Genomic DNA, 26,416 nt, shown 5'->3' with positions numbered 1-26,416 from the left:
AAGTATCTGATCCATTCATTCATTGAAAGTACAGCATTGAACCTTGCTCCACTGCTGGTGGGAGTGTAGACTGGTACAAGCACTGTGGAAATCAGTATGGCGATACCTCAAAGAACTAGGACTGGAAGTCCCATTTGACCCCTCTATTCCACTGCTGGGGATCTTCCCCAAAGAATTAAAAGAATCATACCACAGTGATATATGTGCACCCATGTTCATAGCAGCACAGTTTGTAATAGCTAAAACTTAGAAACAGCCCAAATGCCCATCAACTGGAGACTGGATAAAGAAAATGTGTTTTTTTAATAAAATGGAGTACTACTCAGCCATAAAAAATGAAAAATTTGACACATTTATAGCTAAGTGGATGCACATTGAAGCAATACTCTTAAGTGAAATAAATAGGACACACATGAATAAATACCGAATAGTTTCTCTGGTGTGAGAAACTGAAAGCATAAATAAGGACTAAATGTATAATAGGTAATGTGAAATAGGAAGAAAAGGGGCAAAGGGAAAGGAAGTGGGAGGGCTAGAGGAAAGGATAGAAAGGAATGGGATTAATATGAGAAAATGGAAAAATAGGAACAAAATCTTTGTAAATAGGGAGGACTGGAGGGGTTGAAGGGAGGGCTGGAGGGGTTGAAGGGAGGGCTGGGCAAGGGTGAAAAATAAGAACCGAGAGAGAATATGTAAACATGTAAATTTCCAATGATGAATGTCATTATATTGAATACCTAAAATGTACCAATGATTAGAATGAATAATCGATAATGTAAAATAGGAAGAAAAGGTCCAAAGGGGTAGGGGTAGTGGGAGGGGCAGGGGAAAGGAAAGAAAGGAAAGGAAAAATGATGAGAAATGGAAAAAATGAAAATAAAGTCTTTGTAAATAGGGAAGGGTGGAGGGCATGAAAGGAGGGCTAGGAATGGGGAAAAATAAAAACCAAGATAGATAATGTAAAGGTACAATTCCCAATGAGAAATGTAATTGTGTTGTATACCTACAATGTACCAATAAAAGAATTTAATAAAAAGAAAAAAGTACAGCATTGCATGAATTTCTTTGTAGGTGACCACCAAGAACAAATGTAAAAAATAATCAAGCATCAAAATAACTGAAGACCAGCCGGGGATTTAGCTCAGTGGTTCCAGTGCCTGCCTCGTAAGCGCAAGGTCCCAAGTTCAATCCCCAGTACCCCCCCCCAAAAAGAAAAATCTTTAGCCTCTTTAGGGCCGGGGATTTAGCTCAGTGGTTCTGCCGCCTGCCTTGCAAGCGGAAGGACCCGAGTTTGATCCCCGGTACCAAAAAAACAAACAAACAAACAAAATCCTGAAGACCATAATAAATTTAAAGTCTATAATAATCATGGTGTGGCTATACTAATACAGAGAAAGAAGATCTCTTCCTTACAGAAGAATGCTAAGCGGTAGAGTAGAAATCTGCTTGGTTATCATTTATATTTAATTTTTTCAGTTGAAATAAAAAATCTTATTGCAACTATCAGTAAAATTGTAATCCATAAATAATCATAAGCAGATGCTTCATCTAGAAGAAAATATAGGCGAGAGCCTGATATTTACATATCTCAAATCACTTTGCATTTAAACTTTAATACAATTGTAAGAGTTAGGCATGTGTAAGATAAAATGAAAGACATGTTAGATAATCTTAGATTACTAAATTTTCATTCATCCATTTACTCAATTTAAAATGTTTACTGAGTTATTTTTGTGTATCACACCCAGAGCTAAATAATGGACATTAGATTTTGCATGTGTAATGTCCTATTTTGCAGCCAAGTCCTGGATTAGTCAAGGACATCTTCTTTACCTCCTTCAGTAAGCGCTTGGAAAATATTCTTTGGGGAGGCATTGCGTTGTTTTAAAAAATGAGTATTCTACATTTCTTTAATTGGAGACAAGGTATGAACCTTAGGTAGTATATTGATGTGTAGTAACAAATTCTGAAAACAAAAAAGATCAAAACTATTAATTTTCAGTGAATAAAGCGATCCTTATTAGCTGTAGTGCTGAGAACTCTGAATACCTAGGTCAAAACCATTCCAACCTTTGAGCTGCGCACAGCAGTAACCACGGTAAGATCAGTCCACGTGCCATGACCAGTGCAGTGTGAAGTTTGTACACAATTGCTTGCAACTCCCATTGCTTTCTCTACATGGCATGAGCTTCTCTGGAGGTGTCAGAAGTCATTAATCACTTTGACTGTAAGTGCATATATGGGATTTATAAAAAAGTTACCATAATGCAAAGATCCAAAAAGCAATATTCTTTCAATTAGTCTTCATATTTAAATCTGAGTGATGATCATTATCCAGCAGGCATTAAAATGACTACTGCCTGAGCACAACATTTCAGAAAGAGGTTGTTGAGCTGTCATCAGACAGCTAATATAATTAAGCAGCAAAAAAAGTATAATAAGATATACTATGAAACACATGGTTACATTTTGTTTTATAAAAACCATCATAGATTCCTGATTTAGAAGAAAAGAAAGTTCAGATTTCTGCTGTGTTAATGTTTTGCTAATGACCTTTTTAGAAGACATCCTTAGCTTACCTCTTTCAAATTTTCCTCTTCATTTTTCTTCACTAACAATCCACTAGAATACATTTATTATCTAACAAATTACACAAAATATTGTTTGATGTCCTTGGCATATTTGTAGAGACGTTAAATATCAAGAATGTATCAGATTCTTTCTAGACATTGTGCTATGAATAATGAAATATTCTAATCTCTTCTACACAGACAGGTTTAACAGACTAAATTAACTAATTTTAAAAATGAATAATCATATCAATATTACTCACGGTTAGTCAGAAATAAATTTGATAACATTTATATTTCCATGTCATTTATTTGTGAATGTACATATAATTATTTTAAATATTTTAAATGTTGTTCAATTGTACATATATTTTCTTGTCCTCTTCTTTCATTTTACATTATCTAGTACCCTTCCTCACCTATAATCCATGAAAGGATCACTCATCTATTCTACTGCACATTTAGGTTTCAATTCAATATTGTAATGATCCAAAGACTAAATAATTTTCCATGTGTATTTCCCATAGCAAATCCTTTCCTCTTTGGGGTTATATTTAAAAACAGAAAAATAATCAACAAAGAAAAGTATTGACTTAACAAATCATGAAGCAAAAATGTCATTTTCATCTAGTGGAAATTGGATTCTAAGCCATAAATTTTGGAAGTAGAAGATATCAAGTGGATAAGAAAATAAGAGAAAGTTCAATTATAGATTTTGTTAAATATGACTTTATATGTTGATTAAAAGTAATATTCAAGGAGGCTTTATATACTTTCACAGAGATGTAAAGTTTAGCTCCAAGATAAATCAGAATATTCTGGATTGTTCTTTTATCCGTAAATACAAAAACAGTCAATGTGAGCAGACACAAAGAATAGAGTATTTATGTTGGCTTCAGGAAAGTTGTGAAAAAAATGTCTCAACAATGTTACTAAAAATATCTACTAATTTTATCCTCTACTCTACATCCTTACAGACACTTAAAGTTGTTTTTATTTAATCTAGTAGTCCCTGCTTTTCTGTTCATGTCTACTAAGACAGGGAAAGATTATCTTCTTCACACTACCTTCAACAATCATGTGATTCATTGGTGAATATTGGGCTTGACCTGTACAGGATCAAAAAAAGCCATCAGGTGACATTATGAAATATATTGATGATTTTGTCCCAACTCTCTTCCTCCCAGTTGGAATTGGTGGACAATTCCTGAAACTGCACTAGTGTTGCAATGAAAAAAAATTGATTTGTTGAAGGAAGAGGAGAAATAATACAATAAATTTCTCTACTACATGCTGATTAAGAAATATGCTATTTGACCATGTCCACTTATAGTAACTAAAGCACAACTTAAGCACATTTCATTCATAAAATGGACACTTAATTCATAAATCCTTTATGAATTATATTGTATGCTGGGTTCCAAGTCACTGGGCTTGACAAAATGTTAGCAATCCTCAAAATATGTCACATTAAAAATGAAGAAAGGAATCAAGAGTAATGAAATGTCTTGCCTATAGAAGCACATATAGATGATGGCAGGCTGGAACGTGTAAATGTATTACAGTTTGCTAGTCTTTATATTAATTATCAACAAAAGTTAGTAATCTAACTGAGAGTTAGTAAGAAAGTTATCTGGAAGTGTTCAATCCATCTTTTACTTTTGGCAATGAATGTGTGTGAATGATCATTAGAAGTCTACAATTTTCCATCTCTCTTCATTTGATTTTTCTGTTTATGAAACAAACACCATATGTTTATTTTTTATAGCTATAGTTTACTAATTTTCTGGTTATATGAAGTATACTACAAATAGTGGATCTATCTATCATCTATTTATCTATTCATTTTCAGATTCTGGAGCCTGTAAGTGCTACATCAAGGAGCTGACTAGTTTGACTCCTCCTGTATCTCCTCCCCTTGGCTTCCGGGTACCTTCTTCTTGCTGTGTCCTCACTTGGCCATACTGCTAAGCATGTCCATGCCTAAGGGATCCTCTTCCTCTAAGGATATCATGCCTATTGGACTTAGAACCTCACTATTGTGACCTCCTGTGAACTTCATCATCTCTTAAGGGCATCAACATAATGACTGCGGATGAAACACGATTTGCCCCCAAATTCTTGATATTGTCCATTTTTAATCTTTGCAATTTTTGTATGTTATGGGGATTAATAATGAAAATGGCATCTTTTCATATATCAATTGACGATGGGACTCTTCAAATTTATGAAGTTTTTAATATCGGCCAACTTATATTTTAATTAAATTCTCTTGTTTTCCCTTTGACGTGCTAGAGTTCTTGACTTGTTAGAATTTGACGTGTTATCATCATTGCCTTTATTTTATTCCATTTGGAGACTGCTTCTCTTCAGAGTACTATTGATAAATTAAGTCTTCATTTAGTTAAATTCATTCATTTTTTTTCATTATGATCTTTGATTTGTGTTCATGAGGTAGAGTCAAGTTTTAATTTTTCTTTCTGGATATCAGATTGACCAGCATTATTTAGAGAAAGACCAGCCTTTCACACTGGTCTGCTGTGACAACTTTTTTCACAAATTAAGTTCAAGTCATTGGAATTATTGTGTGTCCTATTTGAGAAATGTACCCTATATTAAATTACAATCTCTTGGAGAGAGATGCCTCTTTAAACTTGCTCTTAACAACAATCAGTACACATCGCTAATGTATTTTAAATAGCAAAATTAAATAGAAAAATTTGATAAATTAATAAGAGATTGGTTTTCTTTATTTTCGTTAGTCTCTGAGCTCAGTGTTCTGCTTTCTGTCAAAAGCAATGGACCAAATTAAAATTCTAACAATTGGAACCAGTATGGAAATTCCATCCTCACAGTAAAGGAAATCACTATCAGTCAACTTACAAGTCTTAAAAAAGTTCATTTGAAAGAATTATCTGCAGATCGTATTACGTCAGATACTATAAAATTAAGATTGATTTAAAATAATTTTAAAATTTATTAGGCTCCTACTGTGTGTCGGCTTAGTAATAAGTACACAGTTTTCTTTTTAATCCTCAGATTGGTGAATAATTAAGCCACATTATTAGCACTATTTAACTAATAAGAAACTTGTGTACTCAGGTTTCTGAAGGAGGGTTTGAGCTCTTTCCCGTCTTAACTTAGAATCTGCTTTGTTGATTCTAGTTTTATCTGAACTGATCAAGAAAAGACTAAGCAAAGTCACAGTGTTTTCAAGTTATTAGAAATTTTATGCTATTTTTGTCTTTATGTTAAAAAGCAGATTTAATTGAAGACTATTCTGATGAAAAAATAAAACAGCCCCTCTGACAGTTTTGGTGTTTATATTTTAAAAATAGTAGAAGAGATTTCTGCAATGAATGGAATGTTGAATAAGACAAGTTCTAATTGTTCCTCTAAATAAATGATACTTTATTTTGATATTAATAGTTACTTATTACATAGGTAATGTTCTACATAACTCAGCTTTGAGAATGACTAAACCTTGTATAAAACAGATGTAAAATCTCTACTTTCCAGATTACAAATATAAGAAATAGATTGCAAGTTTAAACTAAGAAAAATTGATGTCCTTAACATCTCTTTTCAATGATAATTTTTCACTTATATTTTTTATGTTAATAGGGGATAATAGATTTTCTTTGTTTTGTTTGTGCAATTTATAGAACATTTATTAGTTTAAAATGCAAGTCCCAAACTCATGGATATTTTTATCCATGTTAAGCTGCAAAGTTCATTTTAATTAAGAGAGTTGATCAATTGTAGATATTATATAAAGTATAATTCTTGTTCAAAAGGAGTATAAGAAAAAAGTTCCAAACAGTTTTTATGTAACCCCTATGTCCCTAATGATGAAAAGTATGACATTAGTAAAATTTTAAACTATGAAACATTTCAGAAAATTGGTATGCGTCTCATTGTTCAATAATTGTAATCTGTACATTGTTCCCATATTGGTTACACCATCAGTGGCTACAAATCTACAGGAAGACACTGATAGGATTAAAATAAACTATTCTGGTAATACAAACAATTCCTGAATCTAAGTATCTTCATTTAAAATTACGATTTTCAGAGTCTGGACTTCTGTTTGAGGTGTTTGTCTTCTTTGCAACAATAGAGAGATTAAGTCTGCATTGCATTTTTGGTTCATTATCTCAAAGCAATGCTAAAGCAGGTAAAGTGATGAAAAGTACCCATTGATTACAATTCTCTATCCATTTCCATGTTTAGCATCAAAGCATAATAACAATAAGCATTTTACAAAAGAAGTGTATCTATGTATTCTATACTAATCTCCTAAAATATGGTCAAAAGTGGGGTTTTTTGATAATACTATCATAATATAAATTTCATATGTATCCCATTGTACTAGAAAACTAAAGGAAGTTATGGCAATATTTAACAATTAAATTTCATGCATTAAAATGAATATGACCCCATTAGTAGCTAAAGAATTATTCATGAAATGTATGCATTAATGCTTAGGAAAGGCATATTATATATGGTTATGTTCATTGGTTTGTACTTATGTTAAATAATAATGACATCCATTAAAGTCAGAATTATTAGATTAAATCTCTGCACAACAAATTTAATTGTTTTCTTATTCACTGTTCAGTTAAACTGACATTCAGTAATTTTTCAGATATTCTAATAATGGTAGTTAGATTGTAACATTAAAATGTGATTTAGGTACTCTTATTTTTATTCCACAGCAGGCAATCTATTTAAGTTCAAGGTAGATGTTAAAGTAGAATATGCCACCATATGAAGCAATGATCTGAGAGATTATTTTGATTATGAAAGTACCAATTCAGTGGAGTAAATTCTAGCATAGGAGAGAATCAATAAAATATGAGTCCACAATTCCATTTCGGAGCCCACACGTAAAATGTTTCATAACTTAGACTTTTTTCTGATTTGAGTGTACAAAGCAATCAAATGCTTAGAAATTTCCCCAGCAAAAATTTATATATTCAATCTAAAAATCATACACAATGGATATGAACAGACTCATGTCAGAGAATAACAAATTTACATCTTGGAGCTAAATCTGGTCACGTTTGTGGCCCAGTGAGTTTAAAAACCAAATATAAGTGGATTAGTTTAGATTTTTTGATATTAGAATAATGGAGAAAAATTGCAGGTATGCTGATGAGCTGATGAGAATCGCTCCTATTGTGCTGCATGTTGACATAATCATGGGCATCTGAGAGGGACCAGGGAGCGTCTGTGTAGTCTCAGGGGAATCACTCTCCCCCAGAAGTGGTAGAGGTTGAGTTCCTTGCCAAAAAGCTCTCTGAGAGTCTGGCTGAAGTCCTTGCCATGGAAATGTCTGAGTGACTTGTTTACCTGACTGAGTCCTGGGAGAGCCGAATGCCCTCAGTGACAAGGAATTAGTTTTCAAGTGGCCTAGAAGTGCTGCAATTTGTTTTAATTGCCTTGGAGTGTTACTCAAAAATAAATAAACTATGTGTGTGGAAGTAGTAAAAACCACCACTAATGCATTTCTAATTTTTCATATCATTGAACATTGTCCAAGGAGTTTAAACATGGATATTTTCAGTCAGGACCCTTTCATACATAGAATATTACTTTGCTATAGGTTTGTGGAAGACTTCCAAAAATATATTTAACATATTGTGGCATTTCAATAAGCAAGACATTAATTAAGATTGAAATGCTGCTTCCTCAAGACATGTTTTCATTATTATTATGTCCTGATGATAACTTAGTAACAAATCTGTACTCTTGTTGACCTTTATGACAAAATCCAAATCAAAGATGACTGTTACTGGTCTCAGTAAAGAAGAGTGAATGACTACAGATGAGAATTTCTCTGAATTTCTTCCTTAATCATTTAAATTTAGGCATTTACATAAACCTCAACCTGCATTTCTTATTTATTTTGTCTTCTAGAAAGATGCTTTATGTGTTGCGCTGGTTTCCAAAATGGGAGTTTATAAATTAGAGTATTATCTTTCTGAGTTAAATGCTTTCAGTGGTCTCCATGTGATTTTGCTGCTAATTTCAAGATCTGTGTTACTAAATATGTGCTGGCTAATAAACCCATTTTGGAATGATAACTCGACAAATGATTTGGCATAGGTACAACTTTTCACAGCTGCATGCAAGATGGCACTAAAAACACATGACATAACTACTTGTCCTTTGCATATAGTTAACTATTTCTTCTCAATAAAACAATGTGAAAAGGATCCATTCTTTCATCTTTGTTTAATAACTTTAAAAAGGATAAGAGTAGACTACTGAACTGTAGCTCATATAAAAAGTGAATATAGGGCTGGGGATTTAGCTCAGTGGTTTCACCGCCTGCTGCGCAAGCACAAGGACCGGAGTTTGATCCCTGGTACCCCCCAAAAAAATTAAAAATTAAAAGTGAATATAAAAATATGAGCTAAATATTACAGAAATATTCAAGAAACATACGTCTGTGTTTCAGGAAGTTGATTTTGATATTTTTCTTGATAGTTGGGATCAACTCTGAGGTGATACTGACCTAATTTCAAGTAAAGAAACTTGAGTAATAAAAAAGCTATACCTCTCCTCTTTATGATACATATTAACTGTGCTTATTTACTTTTAGAAGTTAAAAGTAAAGTTAAAATTTAATGATAGCAGAAACTTTCTGTGTTTTCCCATCTCTAATCAACAAAGTATTTTTGGTACAGAAGACTTCATTAGCTTTCAAGAGTTACAACAGTTTTACATATCTTCTCTTATTAGGCCAAATTCTTATAATGAATGTAAATTAAATGTCTAGGTAATACTTGGTAAGCAATTAACTGAAACACATTTAATTCATAAGACTTTATATACTTTACAATGTAAAACATATACAAGAAATTATTATTGAATTTCATATAATATCAGGTCCCTCCTACATTTTTATGATTTAGTTGACTCCAGAATATTAGATTGACTGGGGTACTTGCTACATTTCTTAGGCCTTTTTTATTTTTTATTTTAGTTTATTAGTACATGTATGTAGTACATAATGTTTACTTTCCTTATTTGGATTTGGTACATTTACATAACACATATTAATTCCTTTTTTCATCCCTTTCTCTTCTCTCTTTCTCCCCTCCTCCCACCTATTGATCTCCATAGATCTTTTGAATATAAATATTGAAACCAATATTGAAATGGTATCTAAATAGCTCAGCATAAATTTGGAATTTTTGAAAATTCATTCCTACATTTGTGATTACTTGAGAAACATCCTTGCTAATTTGGAATATTGTCCAAATATACTACACCAATTTGTCTATGAAAACACAATCTTTCTTTCTTTAGAGATACGTGCTGGGTTCATAGCACAGGAGTAAAATTGAACCTGAGATTCGGAACTAACAAAGATGTATAAATCAATCTCCTTGTATTCTATGAAGAAAGCAATGACCATTTTGTATGTGCACATTTTTCTGAATATAGAAAAGATAGTTTATGTTAGATTTTTAAAGCAATTTCTCATTAAAATTATTTTAATTTAGTCTTATAATTTATTATTTTCATTTTCCAGTATTTTGTCAAATATGAATTATTATTTAAAAAGTCCACTTTTACAAGAGGTATTATTAGTTTATCTGAACAAAATCATTCTATTATCTCATGCAGTATCACACCCTCTCAATAAATTTACTCAACATATATAATCCCAAGCCTAGCAATTTTTTCCTGTAGTATCATCTATGCATTTCTCTATTTATCTGTGAAATTCACTCTAGCTTTTAAAATATATGGAAAATTTTTCAGTTGAGAAATATGTATATTTTACTGCCTTCCTGTTGTTTGACTTTTTCTTTTTCTAAACTTCAAGTTAGAAAATAATTCAATAATTTTAGTGTATTTTAAAGCCTTCTAACTACTAGCCAAAACCACATAAAATAAACTCTAAACAAACAATGACATTTCTTCCTGTCACTTTCAACTATGGTTTTTATTCAGAGAAAACAGATGGCTTTTGAAATCTGAATCGTTTAAACATCTTTCAAACTATTGTGTAATTATTATATTTTCAGAAAAATTAGTAGCTTTTTCAACATAATATCATTCTAAAAATTTCAGGAAAATCATATAGTAATTATTTAAATTACACATAACAACTTTAATATCAATTTGGGCCCTGTATTCTGAGTGCCTACCTTTCTTTGGTAAGGTGATTTGGAGTTTTTGGAAAACAAAACATAAGATAAAAAGTAAAAAGACCAAAGATTTATCATGATATTTTGGGGTTAGACAGAAAACAAAACAAGGCCTATTAGAACTACCTTGTTTCCAGTGCATTAAATCAGCAGAACAGAATAAGTGAAAACTGACAATAAACAAGTTGTTAGGGCATATTGTAGCTGAACGTCATGTTGCTAGTTTCCTGAAAGTAATGAACACTGCATTGAAAAAAAAATAAACAGTTGTGAAAAACAAAGTATCCCATATCCAAATTAGATTTTATACTTTAAGAAGTCATAGCAAATAAAAAGATGTCAATAAAAGAATGATTCTTTTCTGTCAGTAGAAAGTTCTTTCCTAAGAAAGGCATTTTTTTTACAAAGTGTAGCTTGTGCAGAAAATAAGAAAATAACATTTCTCGGGATTTAGTTTAAGAGTCTTACCATGTACACATAAAATGAGAAGAGGATTATTAGAAAAACATAGGCTTTGTTACATGAGACTCCACCTGAAAGTATTTTTCTTTAGACCCAAAATAAATTAATGAATTTAGCATTAAATATGAGATGAGAATTTTGTGTGAATATTAATTATTCTGGGTAAGCAACATGGCTACAATTAAATGACTGTGCATGATGACAGTCTGGCCTCAAAAGGTGTTCATTTGGGTTAATGGGTTAACCTTTGAATGGATCTAGTATAAAGATGAGTTCAGCCAGGTCACTCATGTGCTCTCATATGTTCTGTGCTATTTTGAGACTTAGCCAGAAGCCTACCTTCATTAAATGTGGCCCTTCAAGTTTGGATCTTAAACATAAAGCAAAATAACTCTCTTTTCTCTATAATTACTCCGTGTATTATTAACAATTGAAAATTAACTGAGATATAAATTTGGTACCAGGAGTAGGGTTTTTGCTATAACCATACTGGAAATACAGAAGTAATTTTGGAACTGGGTAGTAAGCAAGGGTTGGAAGAGTTCTGAGGAATAGACTATAAAAAGGTTTACATTCCTTTGAAGGAGAGTAATTGAGCAATTTTCATTAGACTCAGAGGATGAGCTTACTAGGAAAGAGCTAGAATGCCAGAGGTCAGCTATTGGTCATGACCACAATGTTAATGCTACTATGCACAGTAAAGGCAATGCTAATAACCATGAAAATGAGGACTATTTCATTGGAAATTAGAGTTAAGCCCATACATTTTATGAAGTAACCTACTTGACTAAATTTTCTGTCCCTATAGGGCCTTGTGGAAAATAGAACTGAAGAATAAAAAACTAATATATCTGGCAAAAGAAATTCTACAATCAAAATAAGTATTCTGTGTGGGTACTTTTGGCTGCTTTCAATGTGAATCTTGCCAAAGGAAATAGAGCATAAAGATTTGGAAAATTTGCAGCATAGACTGGGAAAGATTGAAGAAAAGACATGTTTAGAAGCCAAAACCAAGTATGCAGACCACTGCTGGTTACTAAAGAGATTAGCACAAATAAAAATGAAGCAGGTGCTGTGCATCTGAACAATGGGAAAAATCACTGGAAATTATCTCAGAAGTCTGCAAGGTCACCTCTGCCATCACAGGACCAAATCTAGGAGAAAAAAATGATTTCAGGATATGGGCCCAGAGCATTAACCATGGGATCACTGCCGAGGGCTCCCAAAGCCCTCTGCTACTCCTATCATGGAATAGTGCCCTGCATCTGTTCCAGCCATTACTCAAATGGGCCCATTTGTGACTCATGTTATCTCTATGAAGCTAGCAAGTGATAGCCTTGGCAGAGATCATGTGGTTCTGATTCTGGGGAAATGTGGAATGCAAAAGGACGGGTTCATCAAAACTTCTACTGAGGTTTTAAGTTAGAACCTAGGTAGATAGCCAAAATATTGCTACAAGAGTGAAGCTACAAGAAGAGGTGTCCATTGGGGCAAAGTTTAGTAAAGTTACAGGGGCTGGACCCCCACTGAAACCAGAACTGTACAGCCACCAGCATGCAGTGCTAGCTTGGAATAGATGATGTCATGAATCCCCAACACAAATGACAGGAAACATGATGTTGTATCAGGGTTTGGGAAAGGGAATACATTAATCACAGGACACATAATTTATAGGATTATTTTACGATTATTACAAAAAAAGTCAAATGTAAAGGATTCCAAGAGATTAACCACACACTAGTAGGCCCAAAGAATCCAGCCAAGGGTCAGGATCCTAGCAGTGTCCCACACAAGTCCAGTTAAAGGCTTAGAGTCCAAGGCATAGAGTCCAAGGCAATGTCCTTCAGGGGTCCAGCCAGTGTCCTAGAGCCCACAGTAATGTCTCATGCTTGTCCATATTGAGGGCCTAAAGGCCAGTGGTGGAAGCCAGAAAACTTATGCCAGTGATTTGAAGGATTTGTCCCACCAAGCTAGGGGATCTACACTGGATCCAGTAAGTGATGCTCACAGTGAAGATCAGAGCTCCTCTGATGAAAACAGCAGCCATTCCCAGTGGCAGCAAGGCCCTGAGTTCCACCTCCAACGCGAACAGCAAAGTTCGCATCAGGGAAACCATCTTCATCGAGCTTCTCCTAGAAAATCAACAGGCCACAATCTTCCCCTCCAGTTCTCTTTTTACGGCTATTGGCAACAATCCTCAGGTGGATCTGATTCAATTCAGCTGGGCATTACAAGTTGACCATTAGTTAATCCACCATACATGGGCTAAGTTTAACAAAGCCATAGGAACAGAGATGCCCAAGACCTTGAGTACCCCCATCTCCACCCTAGTGTGCCCAGGATGTCAGACTTTATTCTTCATACTTTAGTGCCTAACCTGCTGGATTTCAGATGAGCTTTGATTTGGTTAAAATTTTATAGTGGCCTTTTTCTCCTCTTTGCAGTCAGAATATATATCCTGTACCTGTTCCACCGTGATACACTAGAGATAACCTATTTTGATTTCACAAACTCACAGTTAGAAAGAAGTTTACCTGAAGACTCAAATGAGATTTTAGACTTCTGAGCTAACACTGGAATGAGTTGATACTTTGAGATCATATGGATGGAATGATTGTCTTTTGTATATGAGGAAGACATGTGTTTTAAGGGGTAGGATACTATCATTAAAATTGAGCTATCCCCCTTCAAAAATCAGGTTGAAATTTAATCCTCATTATGAAATATTAAAAGACAGGAGCAGGTAAGACCTTTAAGAGGTAATCAATATCCTGCCAATATGAATGTATTAGTCTTTTAACCTGATTAAAGGAATAATGTGCTAATGAGTTATCTCAAAAGCGGAGCTACTATAAAAGTAAGTTATCCTAGGCTTTACGCACACTCTGTGCATTTTGTCCCCTGCCATATGACACATTGTGGCACCTTAGAACTCTGTCAGCAGGAAGGCCACCAGCAGATGTGACCTGTCAACCTTCACTCAGAGCCATGAGTTCAAAAAATAACCCTGTTTTCTTTCTTTCTCTTTCTTTCTTTCTTTCTTTCTTTCTTTCTTTCTTTCTTTCTTTCTTTCTTTCTTTCTTTCTTTCTTTTTTTCTTTCTTTCTTTTTTTCTCTCTTTCCTTCTTTCTTTCTTTCTTTCTTTCTTTTGACAGAGTCTAGCTGTGTATTTTAGTCTGGCCTCAAACTCACTATGTAGCCAGGCTGGCCTTGAACTGAAAGCAATCCTCATGCCTCAGCATTCCAAGTGCTGGGATTACAGGAGTGTGCCACTACACCTGGCCCTCTTTCCTTTATAATGTACCTGTGTGAAATATTGAAATTGTTAGCAACAGAAAATGGGTGAATATGATGTTCTTAGTCACAAAATCTTGTTTGTCCATGCAACAAGTGAAGAAACAGCCTTTTGTCTCCAACTATGAAGCAGAGAAATGGCCCCCACTGGACAGCAAATCTGCTGGTGCTTTGATCATGTACTTCCCTTCCTCCAGAATTGTGATCAATATTTTTCTGTGGTTGACAAATTTCCCTTTTTTATACTTTTTCTTCTTACACTTGCCTAAAACAACCATGATAGTATTACTAGATGTCATATTCATGATCAGCTATCCATAAAACAAGCATTATTTTCTCCTGTGTTTTAACATCTCTAAATTCTGTTCCTAGAGAGAACCAGGATTTGATAATTATACATGTTTTTAGTATTTTTATTAAAGCTCACTGTAATTTCAACAGTGTGTTGGTAAGTAAATAATATTAAAGAGATGTCAGTTGTAACATTGATGAGTGGCCTCTTTGGGCAAAGACTGATGTCAGGATGCTTTCTGCAGCTTTTGAGTATCACGTTTTCCATTCATTATATATTCTAGTCAACCAATCTTTCAGACATAAAGTTCAAATAAGAGATAGATTCATTTATTTCCTTCTAATTAGCATTTACTTAGTTCTTGATTCTGTGTCTGCATTTAGGGTACGCAAGTTAAATCATCGCATCTCAGAAGAACCTCAAACCACACCTAGCTAGATGAACTTTCATCACAGGGAGTCCTCTCTCCACTCTCTGAAGGTCGTTACAGAGTTCCAGCTGGAAGGCATATGGCATCAGCGCATGAGCCTCCTCACAGAGTAATGTGCTCCTCATCCTAGTTACTTTCTTATTGCTAAGACACGGTACCAAACACCTATGATTTAAAGGAGCAGAAGTTTATTTTGGCCCAGAGTTTATAGAGGTTTCATTTCATAGTGGGCTGGATGGAAGGCAGGATGGCGTGGCCCAGGGAGGTGAGGAGGGAGAGTTGAGGAGAGCTGCTAATGTCAGGGAAGCAGAGTGAAAAGGGAGGAGTAGGTGAGGGAGATAAATACTTCGAGCCATGATGGGGGTGACCTGCCTCTCCCCACCAGAATCTACTTCCTCACAGCAAGTCAGCTAGGAGACTCCAGCAACCAATCACCTTTCCAAAACCCCACCTTTGAGGGCCTGAGGCTTTGGGGGGACATCTAGATTTAAATCATAACACTCTCCCTTTTATTGAAAATATGGTATTGATATTTTATTTCTGTATGCTGCACTGTTACCTTTTGGTAATTTTTAGTCATTGGTATGTAGTTTGATCACATGTCACAGTCTCTCATATTTTGATGATTTCTATATTTCTGGCAGCCAACTTGTAATTATCTTTTGCCAAAAAAAATTAGAAAAAAAAAACAAGAAAATGATTAAACATCAGCTCAAACCAACCCAAGCAAGGCAAGGGTGCTAATATTGGGGAATTGTGGGAACAGAAGGTGGACACCAGCAGAGACCACTAGGAGTGTTTGTCTGGCTTCTGCTTCTCTAGTAGATGAGCTTTTTTCTTATATTTCAGCATTTCAGAGGAAGCTTGAACCCTACTACAGCTCATAGCATTTCTTGGGTTGATACTTTCCCAAAATTGCAACCAGAAAACGAGATCTATGCTTTATCTTAGCTCTTTCAAATCTATCATTCAGATGGACTGTAACTTATGGTTACTCTGATAAACCGTGCCAAAGTCAGAAAGCAATTGGTACATTGGGAATTCCCAGAGTACAGATGAGATGGAAAGAAAACAGATACAGTCACTGTACACACATGCACTTCTGCTTAAATATACCAGAACACTCTTACTTCTTCATTAATTTACTGAGAATTTTTACTCAACTAAAATCCCAGTCTTTTTTGCACTTAAATTAATGTGGATTTTGAAGTGTGAAATTATTTAATTTAAGGTAAGAGATTTCATTTATCCTTTTTAATAATTTGCCTGTCTTGATTGGAAAAAAATCAAAAGAAAGTAACATTGAGTAATATGACATTTATTTCTCTCCATAATAAAAGAATTCCAGAAGTCACTGATGCAGATGTGGTGTGATCAATCTGCATTCATTAGAACCATAGATTCCTTGTCCAGTAGTGGCTGCTGCCTGCCTATCCAGCCATCTAAACTGAACTTCTGACAGCAAGGTGGGAGCACAGAGAGAAAAACACGTCCTATTTGAGGGAGAATCTTCATAGATAGCATCTGCCAGACCTTGGAATTACAGGATAGTTTGATAAATGACACATTTCAGTTGCAGAACAATATTCCAACTATAAATTGATTTCCTGTTTCTAAGAAGAAAAAGGGAATAGATGTTTTATCGATGAGTGTTGCCTACAATGTAAAAACATATGTGTGCATGCATTCCCTAAATGTTTCTGATCCAGTTTCCTATGATTTACATCTAGATGTCCCCAAGAGCCTCGTGCACTCATAGGTGGGACTTTCAAAAGTTGGGTGTCTCATGGGAATTTAGCAGGTGGATTCTGGTCAGATGACACTGGTCACTGTGGGCATAGCCTGGAAGGCTCTATCTCCCTTCCGGTCTCCTCTCTTGACTCTCTCTGCTTCCTGGTTGCCATTCCGTGGGTGCAGTTTCTTCTTTGCCACTCCCCTCTGCCATTCCATCCTGCCTTCGTTCCAGATGACTAGGGACTAAAACCTCTACACACTGTGAGTCAATAAATTTCTCCTTTAATTTGCGGGTGCTGAGTATTTTGTCTAGGTGACAAAGAAATTGACTGACACAGTTCTTCTTAAAATGTTGTAGAGAAAATATATACATTAATTTTCAGTGGTTCTTTGAGAAACTTTAATTAAAGCAACTCTAAGAAAAGATTTTGGAGAAGGCAAAGCACTGTGATCTTGATTAGTTTTATTTAGAAAAGAAGGTTAGAAAATATTTACATTTCAGTTTACATAAAATTTAATTGAATCTATACTTCATTTTATATTTTTTTTATAAACTTGAATTTTCAGATATTTTGAATATGAAATATCTTTTCTATAACAATTTTAAATAGTGTTTACTTTCAAGAATTATTGATTTGTCGTCTTGAAATTGAGACATTAACTTTATTAGACTACTTCCATTAAAAACTTTGAATATTCATTAAAATTTGGAAAAATATTTGCTATTGAAAGATGATTTTACTCACTGATTTTGTGGTAATTAGCTTGTTGATTATAACTTCATGGTGATGACAACTATAAATAGTACCATTATCTCAGAATGAGGGATACTTTTTTTCCAAGTAAAATAAACATGATTTACTATTTCAAAAGATAATAGAAAATCTTGATTACCTACAAAATTTACTTTTGTTTGGAACCATTATTATGAATTTGATTCTGCTGTCAAATATGTTAAAGATCCTTCCACGTGTCACTTCTCTCCAATCAGATTGTCAAGAGAAAGGAAGAATCAAGTTTTCTGAGATTTATTTTTCAAGATATGTTGAGTATAATCAGTCAACCAGCTCTGCCTCTTTTCAATTGCATTATTCATTCCTCACATCATTCACCACTTCTGATTCAATAGTTGGTCATGACTTACTTTATAAAATATCTTGCTGAATTAAACATGATCTATAAAAGTCACTTTTGTAATAAAATATTAAATATTTCCAAAAGAGACTTGGTTAATTTGACTTTTTGACTTTTTTCTTTGTGAATCAATGACAACACCCAGGAATTGAACTTTATTTTAGAATCCTCATAATGTGTCAGCTCATAGTCCCATTTCAGAATCTTTTCAGGTTTCAGTGCCCATCAACTGCAGGGGACAGAATTAGAGAGCTGAGTGTCTCCTGCTTTGGCACCGTAGTACACACTTTGCTCAAATACCCAGAATTCCTCTTTGAAAAAAATGACTTAATCTGCCTGTTGCCAGGAGTATGACAGGATAACAGTTACAATTTTCAGCTTCTCATTAGAAATTACCCTCAACTGAAGAAGGAAGAGTAATCTAAAGTCACCCTTTCATTTCTGGGGGCAGCATGTTTCTAATGGCTGGTTGATGTGGGACTGCAAAAGCATGACTGTGTAGACCCACATGCCCTATGTGCATTCAAATCTGAGGAAGTTTTCATGCTTCATAAAAAATGTCTGAGGCTTTGTGAAGATCAGCTGCTCTTTCTGCTTCTACTTCCAACTCTTGTACAATAGGTACTATTCTGAAAATCACTCTCCAAAAATTCTTTAAACATGACTCTTAGTCTTTGCGTCTGCCTCCCAGAAAATTCAACTGCGACATCTACCTTGTCTGATTTACTATGATTATAAATTTACCATTTTTCATTACTGAAGATTTAATATTCTTGGATCTGAAAAGGAAAACTTATTACATGTAGTAGCAGCTTTATTTCATTAAAATTATGTCCTTAATATTATGATTTTTAATTTTCCTTAAAGATGAAAGCAAAAAGTAGATTAATCTGTTCTACATTACTTAAATAAGAAATCTTTGTCTTCACTCCAGCATGCAGTATATTAGGAGAATTTCCCAATGAAAAAAAAGTTTAACATTTGAAAATAATTAATGAATTTTAGCATAGAGTAAAAATTTTTAAAAATGATTTCCATACATCAGCAAAAAGGTTGTATTAAGATGCAATGTCTATTTCTGGTGCATAAATATATACCAATAAATGCTCCCAAAAGCCATCATTAAAGTAAAAATAACAGGGAACTTCCCAAACTTGATCATGTGGATATTTAAAATCTTCAAACTAATATACTCAACTGTTTTTCTTTTCAACTTGAATAAAACTAAGATTCCTTTCCATATATATTTTTTTTACTACTAGTATTAGACATCAAAATAAGTCAAGTAAAGGAAATAAATCACTTTCTGCTTATAAAAACAGAAAAAGGAATATCATTAATTTTCTACCTAGAAAATTCCTTTAAATCTATAGAAGAGCAGTAACAATTGAGTTTATCAAGATACAAGATCAATACAAAAACAACTCTATGTCTATATTTTTCAATAGACCACTGAAAATTGAATTTTCTTGGAAAATCATGTAAAATAGATTCAAACTATGAAATCTAAGGACTAAATCTACATACTGATAGAAAATTTGCTGAGAGAATGTAAGAAGACAGAAATAACTTCAAAGAAAGGTAGTGTTCATGGCTCTCATGACTAACATTAGGTAAAGTCTCCTCAATTTGATCGAGAGATTTAAAGTTTCAGTACACTGTTTTTGTTTTTGTAAAAATTACAAGCTGATACTAAATGTTTTTTAAATTCTAAAGACTTTGAAAAGGAAGAACAATTCTTCAGGAACTATATTACCTGTATTTAAGTTTTATTATAAATTTAAAGTATTAAAGAGGAATACCCTTGGTGTCAGTTTAGCTATATAGTTCTATAAAAGAGTACAGAATTCAGAGAAAGATCTACTTATGGTTGCATGGTCAAGTTGCCTAAATGAAAATTTATACTATATATAGTGTATATATATGCAATATATTATATAATATATAATAAATACATCTTTGAAATATTCATTTTGAGCCAAGTCTCAGAACACTTAAACAAATGAAATCAAAACAATATATGTAAAATGCAAAAGTAAGAAACAATTAGAAGAAATACAGAAAAGATTTTTAAGGTCTTGAGTTCTTGTATATGACACTGGAAGCATGATTCATAACAAAAATAATGAGTTGTTCAGATTTAAGAGTTCTATACTTTTAAATATTATGGAAATATAATGAACTGAAAATTCACATATGGGGAAATACTTGTAAGTCACGTATGTTTATGTAACTCAGACATAAAAAACAAGTGACATTTAAATTAAGCCAACAAATCTAAGCAAGAAATTTCCAGATGATCTGGACAGTTAACTGGGGAAAAAAAATGAGAGAAGCAAATGAACACATGAGAAAATGTTCAACATCAACTAAAATTGAACATAAATACTACTTAATGGCCAATTAAAATGTCTAAATTTAGAAAAGAATGAATATGGGGGCTGAGGATTTAGCTCAGTGGGTTTCGCCACCTGCTGCGCAAGCACAAGGATCCGAGTTCGATCCCCGATACAAGAAAAAAGAAGAATGAATATGCCAAGTGTTGGCAAGGAAAAGCAGGAACTGAACATTCTTACTGCTAGTGGAAATTGTAAAACCATTTGGGAAGAGTTTGGTCATTTAAAAACAAAAGCAAGAACTTTATTTCTTATATTATCTAAAATAGTTGTCAAACCCCAGTCTTCTCCTTTTCTTCTGAACAAAGTCTCTTTTCTCCTTTTCTTCAACTGCTCCAAAAGTTCGATAGTTACACTGGGGATCCTTTCACCAGCCCCAAGTTTATCTTTAACCAAAGCCAAAGTCACCTATCATACTCACTGCAGACCGATCCTGCTTTTTTTTAATCGGGAAAACTTTTTTTTGGGGGGTTACATTCTTTTATTGGTACATTTTAGGTACACAACACAATTACAATTCTGATTGGGAATTGTACCTTCACATAACGCATCTTGGTTCTTATTTTTTCCCCATTCCTAGCCCTCCTTTCACCCCCTCCACCCTTCCCTATTTACAAAGACTTTATTTCCATTTTTTCCATTTCTCAGCATTTTACTTTCCCTTCTTTTCTTTCCCCTGCCCCTCCCACTACCCCTACCTCTTTGGACCTTTTCTTCCTATTTTGCATTATCGATTATTCATTCTAATCATTGGTACATTTTAGGTATACAATATAATGACATTCATCATTGGAAATTTGCACCTTTACATAATCTCTCTTGGTTCTTATTTTTCACCCTTGCCCAGCCCTCCCTTCAACCCCTCCATTCCTCCCTATTTACAAAGGCTTTGTTCCTATTTTTCCATTTTCTCATATTAATCCCATTCCTTTCTATCCTTTCCCCTATCCCTCCCACTTCCTTCCCCTTTGCCCCTTTTCTTCCTATTTCACATTATCTATTATACATTTTAGTCCTTATTTACACTTTCAGTTTCTCACACCAGAGAAACTATTCGGTATTTATTCATGTGTGTCCTATTTATTTCACTTAAGAGTAACGCCTCAATGTGCATCCACTTAGGTATAAATGTCTCTAATTTCTCATTATTTATGGCTGAGTAGTACTCCATTTAATAAAAAACCACATTTTCTTTATCCAGCCTCCAGTTGATGGGCATTTGGGCTGTTTCCAATTTTTAGCTATCACAAACTATGCTGCTATGAACATGGGTGCACATATATCACTGCGGTATGATACTTTTAATTCTTTGGGGAAGATCCCCAGCAGGGGAATAGCGGGGTCAAATGGGACTTCCAGTCCTAGTTCTTTGAGGTATCTCCATACTGATTTCCACAGTGCTTGCACCAGTCTACACTCCTACCAGCAGTGGAGCAGGGTTCCTCTTTCCCCATAGCCTCGCCAGCATTTGTTATTGGTGGATTTCATGATAGCAGCCATTCTTTCTGGAGTGAAGTGAAATCTCAGCTTTATTTTCATTTGCATCTCTAGAATGATCAGTGATTTTGAACATTTTTTCATGTATTTATTTGCTATTTCTACTTTGTCTGAGAAATGTCTGTTCATTCCAGATGCCCATTTTCAGATTATGTCTTTAAATTTGGGAGGTCTGATCTTTTTAAATTATTTATAGATTAGAGATAGTAGACCTTTGTCTGAGGAAAAGCAGGCGAAGATATTTTCTCACCTAGTGGGTTGTCTCTTCACACTGCTGGTGGTTTCTCTTGCTGTGCAGAAGTCTTTTAATAAGAAGAAATCCCACTTGTTGATTGTGGTACTTCACAAGCAACTGAGGTTTTGTTCATAAAATTTTTTCCTACACCAATGTCTTCGAGGGTTCTACCTAACCTCTGTTCCAACTGGTTCAGTGTTTCTATTTTAATATTTAGATCTTTAATCCATTTTGATTTTAGTTTAGTGCATGGCAAGAGATATAGGTCTAGTGTTAATCTTTGGCAAGTTGAACCCCAATTTTTCCAGCACCATTTATTAAAGGGGCTATCTTTCCTTCCGTGAGGGTGTTTGGCTCCTTTATCGAAGATGAGATGGCTGAGTGTGACTGGCATTGTTTTTGCATCTTCTAATCTGTTCCACTGGTCTTTCAGGTCCGTTTCCTTTCCAGTACCATGCTGTATTTTTCACAGTAGCTTTATAGTATAGTTGCAGGTTGGGAATTGTGATACCACCTGCTTTTGCTATTCTGGGTCTCTTCTTTTTCCAAATGAATTTTTGGATTGTTTTCTCAAGGTCCATGAAGTATGTTGCTGGGATCTCAATTGGAATTGCATTAAATCTATATAGCAGTTTTGGAAGTATGGCCATTTTCACTATATTAATCCTTCCTACCCAGGAGCAGGGGATGTCTATCCATTTTCTGATATCATCTTGAATCTCTCTTTTCAGAGTGCCATAGTTTTCAGAGAAGAGGTCTTTAATTTCTTTTGTTAGGTTGATTCCTAGGTATTTCAGCTTTTTGGATGCTATTGTGAAAGGAATTATTTGTCCTGTTTCTCTCTCAGTAAGTAGGTTGTTTGTGTAGAGGAAAGCTATTGATTTTTGTGTGTTGACCTTGTAACCAGCTACTTGACTGAATTTGGTTATTAAGTCTAGAAGACTTTTGGTGGAGTTCTTGGGGTCTTCTATATAGAGTATCATATCATCTGCAAATAATGACAATTTGACTTCTTCATTTCCTATCTTTATTCCTTTTATTTCTTTCTCTTGTCTAATTGCCATGGCTAATGTTTCCAGAACTATATTGAGCAAGAGTGGTGATACTGGACATCCTTGTCTTGTTACTGATTTAAGTGTGAAGGATTTCAGTTTTTGACCATTTAGTATGATATTGGCTGTTGGGTTTTCATAGATGGCTTCTATCAGTTTGAGGTAGAGACCATCTCTTCCAATTTTTTGTAGGGCTTTTATCATGAATGCATGTTGGATTTTGTCAAATGCTTTTTCTGCATCTATGGAGATAATCATACGGCTTTTGTGCTTGGCTCTATTGATATAGTGTATTACATTGATTGATTTGCATATATTGAACCATCCCTGCATCCCTGGGATGAATCCCACTTTATCATGTATGATCTTCTTGATGATCGTCTGCATTCTGTTTGCCATTATCTTATTAAGGATTTTTGCATCTATGTTCATTGGTGAGATTGGCCTATAGTTCTTCTTTTTGTTTGGGTCTTTCTCTGCTTTGGGGATCAAGGTGATGCTTGCTTCCAGGAATGAATTCGTGAATATTGCTTCCCTTTCAATTTCATTGAAGAGTTTAAACAGTAGTTGCAGCAGTTCCTCTCTAAATGTCTTGTAGAATTCAGCAGTGAAGCCATCAGGGCCTGGGCTTTTCTTAGTTGATAAGATTTAATTACATTTTCAATTTCATTGGTTGACATTGTGTTGTTCAGAATTTTTAGGTCTTCTTCATTTAACTTTGGTAATTCATATGTATGTAGGAATCTGTCGATTTCTTCTGTGTTTTCCATCTTATTGGCGTAGAGATTCTGGAAGTAGGTATTGATGATCCTCTGGTCTTCTGCTGGGTCTGTTGTAATTTCACTGTTTTCATTGCTAATTGCATGGATTTGGGCCTTTTCTTTCCTTTTAATGATAAGGTTGGCTAAGGGTTTGTCAATTTTCTTGATTCTTTCGAAGAACCAACTCTTGGCTTCATTGATTTTTTTGTATCATTCTCTTAGTCTCCCTTGTGTTGATTTCTCCTCTGATCTTTATAATTTCCTCCCTTGTATGAGCTCTGGGGTTATCCTGCTCTTCTTTTTCTAGAAGCTTGAGGTGCAGCATTAGGTTGTTTAATTGGGCTCCTTCTGTTTTCCTAATATGAGTATTCACTGCTATGAATTTCCCTCATAAGACTGCTTTCATTGTATCCCATAGATTCTGATATGCTGTGTTGTCAGTGTCATTTAATTGAAGGAACTGTCTGATTTCTTCTTTAATTTCCTCTGTGACCCACTGGTTATGCAGAAGTGTGTTGTTCAATTTCCGTGTGTTTATGAAATTTTTTTTCTTTTGCTATGGATCTCCAATTTCATCACACTATGGTCTGATAATATACAGGGGATAACTTCAATTCCTTTGCACTTACTTAAACATGTTCTGTGTGTGAGTATGTGGTCTATTTTTGAGAATGACCCATGTGCATCTGAGAAGAATGTGTATTCTGATTTTGTGGGGTGAAAGACTCTGTAAACATCTGTTAAGTTCATTTGTTCAAGAGTTCGATTGAGTTCTAGTATTTCATTACTTATTTTTAGTCTAGTTGATCTATTTGTGACAGTGGGGTGTTGAGGTCCCCCACTACAATCCTGTTAGTGCATATATGACTTTTCATGTCCGTTAGTATTTATTTTATATAGTTGGGTGCACTAGTGTTTGGTGCATAGATATTTATGATTGTCATCTCTTCCTCTTGGATTGTTCCCTTTACAAGGATGTAGTGTCCTTCTTCATCTCTCTTCATCAGTGTTGGTTTGAAATCTACTTGATCTGCAAAGAGGACAACTACTCCTGCTTTTTTTTCGGGTTCCTGTAATGGAGTATTGTTTTCCACCCTTTAACTTTCAGTCTATGAGTTTCCTTTTGAATGAAGTGTGTTTCTTGTATGCAGCATAGTGTTGGATTTTGCTTCTTGAACCATTCTGCCAGTCTATTTCTTTTGATTGGTGAATTGAGACCATTAACGTTGATGGTTATAACTGAAACATATTGACTTGTCATTGTCATGACTTTTTCTTTTTGTTGGGTTCTCCCCCTTTACATTGAATTTCTTGTCATGCCAGATGGGTTCATTCTGCTTACTTCCTGGGGTTGTGATCCTCAATGTCTGTTCCTAGGATATTGTGTAAAATTCTTTGGAGTGCTAGTTTGGTATTCACAAAGTTCCTAAGGTGCTCTTTGTCATGAAAGTATCTTATTTCTCCATCCACTTTGAAAGATAGTTTTGCAGGGTACATCAATCTGGGTTGGAGGCTGCTTTCTTTTAGGGCTTGGAATATGTCACTCCAAGCTCTTCTTGCCTTGATGGTTTGTGTTGAGAAGTCTGTTGTGATTCTGATGGGCTTTCCTTTGTATGTGACTTGTTTCTTTTCTCTAACTGCTTTTAGAATTTTGTTCTTCTGTTGAGTTTCTGGAATCTTAACAATTATATGCCTATGTGAAGATTTTTTTTGATCAAGGCTATTTGGAGTCCTATATGCCTCACTTCTCTGTATGTCAAGCTCTTTTCCCCTGCTTGGGAAGTTTTCTGCCATTATTTCTGTGAAGAAATTTTTATGTCATCTGCTCTCTCTCCTGTTTCTTCATTGACTCCAGTCAGTCTTATATTATTCTTCTTTGCATCATCTTGAAGCTGCTGGATTGATTTCTCATGTTCCCTTATAATTTTGAAGCAATTTTTCTTTTCCTGGTCATGAATTGCAGTCTTATCTTCTACATCTGAAATTCTGTCCTCACATTGGCTCATTCTGCTGTGTAGACTTTCAAAGGAGTTTTTCATCTCCTGGAAATGTATTTGCATCTGTTTTATGGATTCCATTTGTTTCCTATGTTGGAATTCCATCATGTTCCTCAGCTCCTCTCTACATTTATTAATCATGTCTTGCACTAGGAGCACAATTTCTCCTGTTATCTGAGAAATTATTTCTGATTTCATTTTTTCCAGATCTCCTTTTGTTGCGAGTTCAGTGGGTCCAGGTGGTTAAGTATCAGAGTGTTCCATCTCATTTTTCTTTCAGGTTGCTGTAGGTGATGTTGAAGTCTGGTTTTAAGACTTATTTACATGTTTTTCATTTTGACGGGGGGTGGGGAGTGCTGTTGTTGGCACCTGCACAGAGTACCTCTTCTCAGCTG

The 26,416-nt window shown here is 34.5% G+C and overlaps 1 long non-coding RNA gene across 1 annotated transcript in view; it reads left to right on the top strand.

Moving 5' to 3' along the window:
* Positions 1 to 6,093, top strand: part of LOC147822788 (uncharacterized) — a 47,581-nt gene extending 41,488 nt beyond the window's left edge. Inside the window, exon 3 of the long non-coding RNA XR_015444971.1 lies at positions 4,423 to 6,093. This is a non-coding gene — a long non-coding RNA (uncharacterized LOC147822788). The remainder of the gene's footprint in view (positions 1 to 4,422) is intronic.
* Positions 6,094 to 26,416: the final 20,323 nt, after the last annotated feature.

Source organism: Heterocephalus glaber, unplaced genomic scaffold, assembly GCF_053883595.1.
Source record: "Heterocephalus glaber isolate CG9 unplaced genomic scaffold, H.glaber_assembly_v1.0 deba00001608, whole genome shotgun sequence".
Lineage (NCBI taxonomy): Eukaryota > Metazoa > Chordata > Mammalia > Rodentia > Bathyergidae > Heterocephalus > Heterocephalus glaber.
This window is presented reverse-complemented; position numbering and strand designations above follow the sequence as displayed.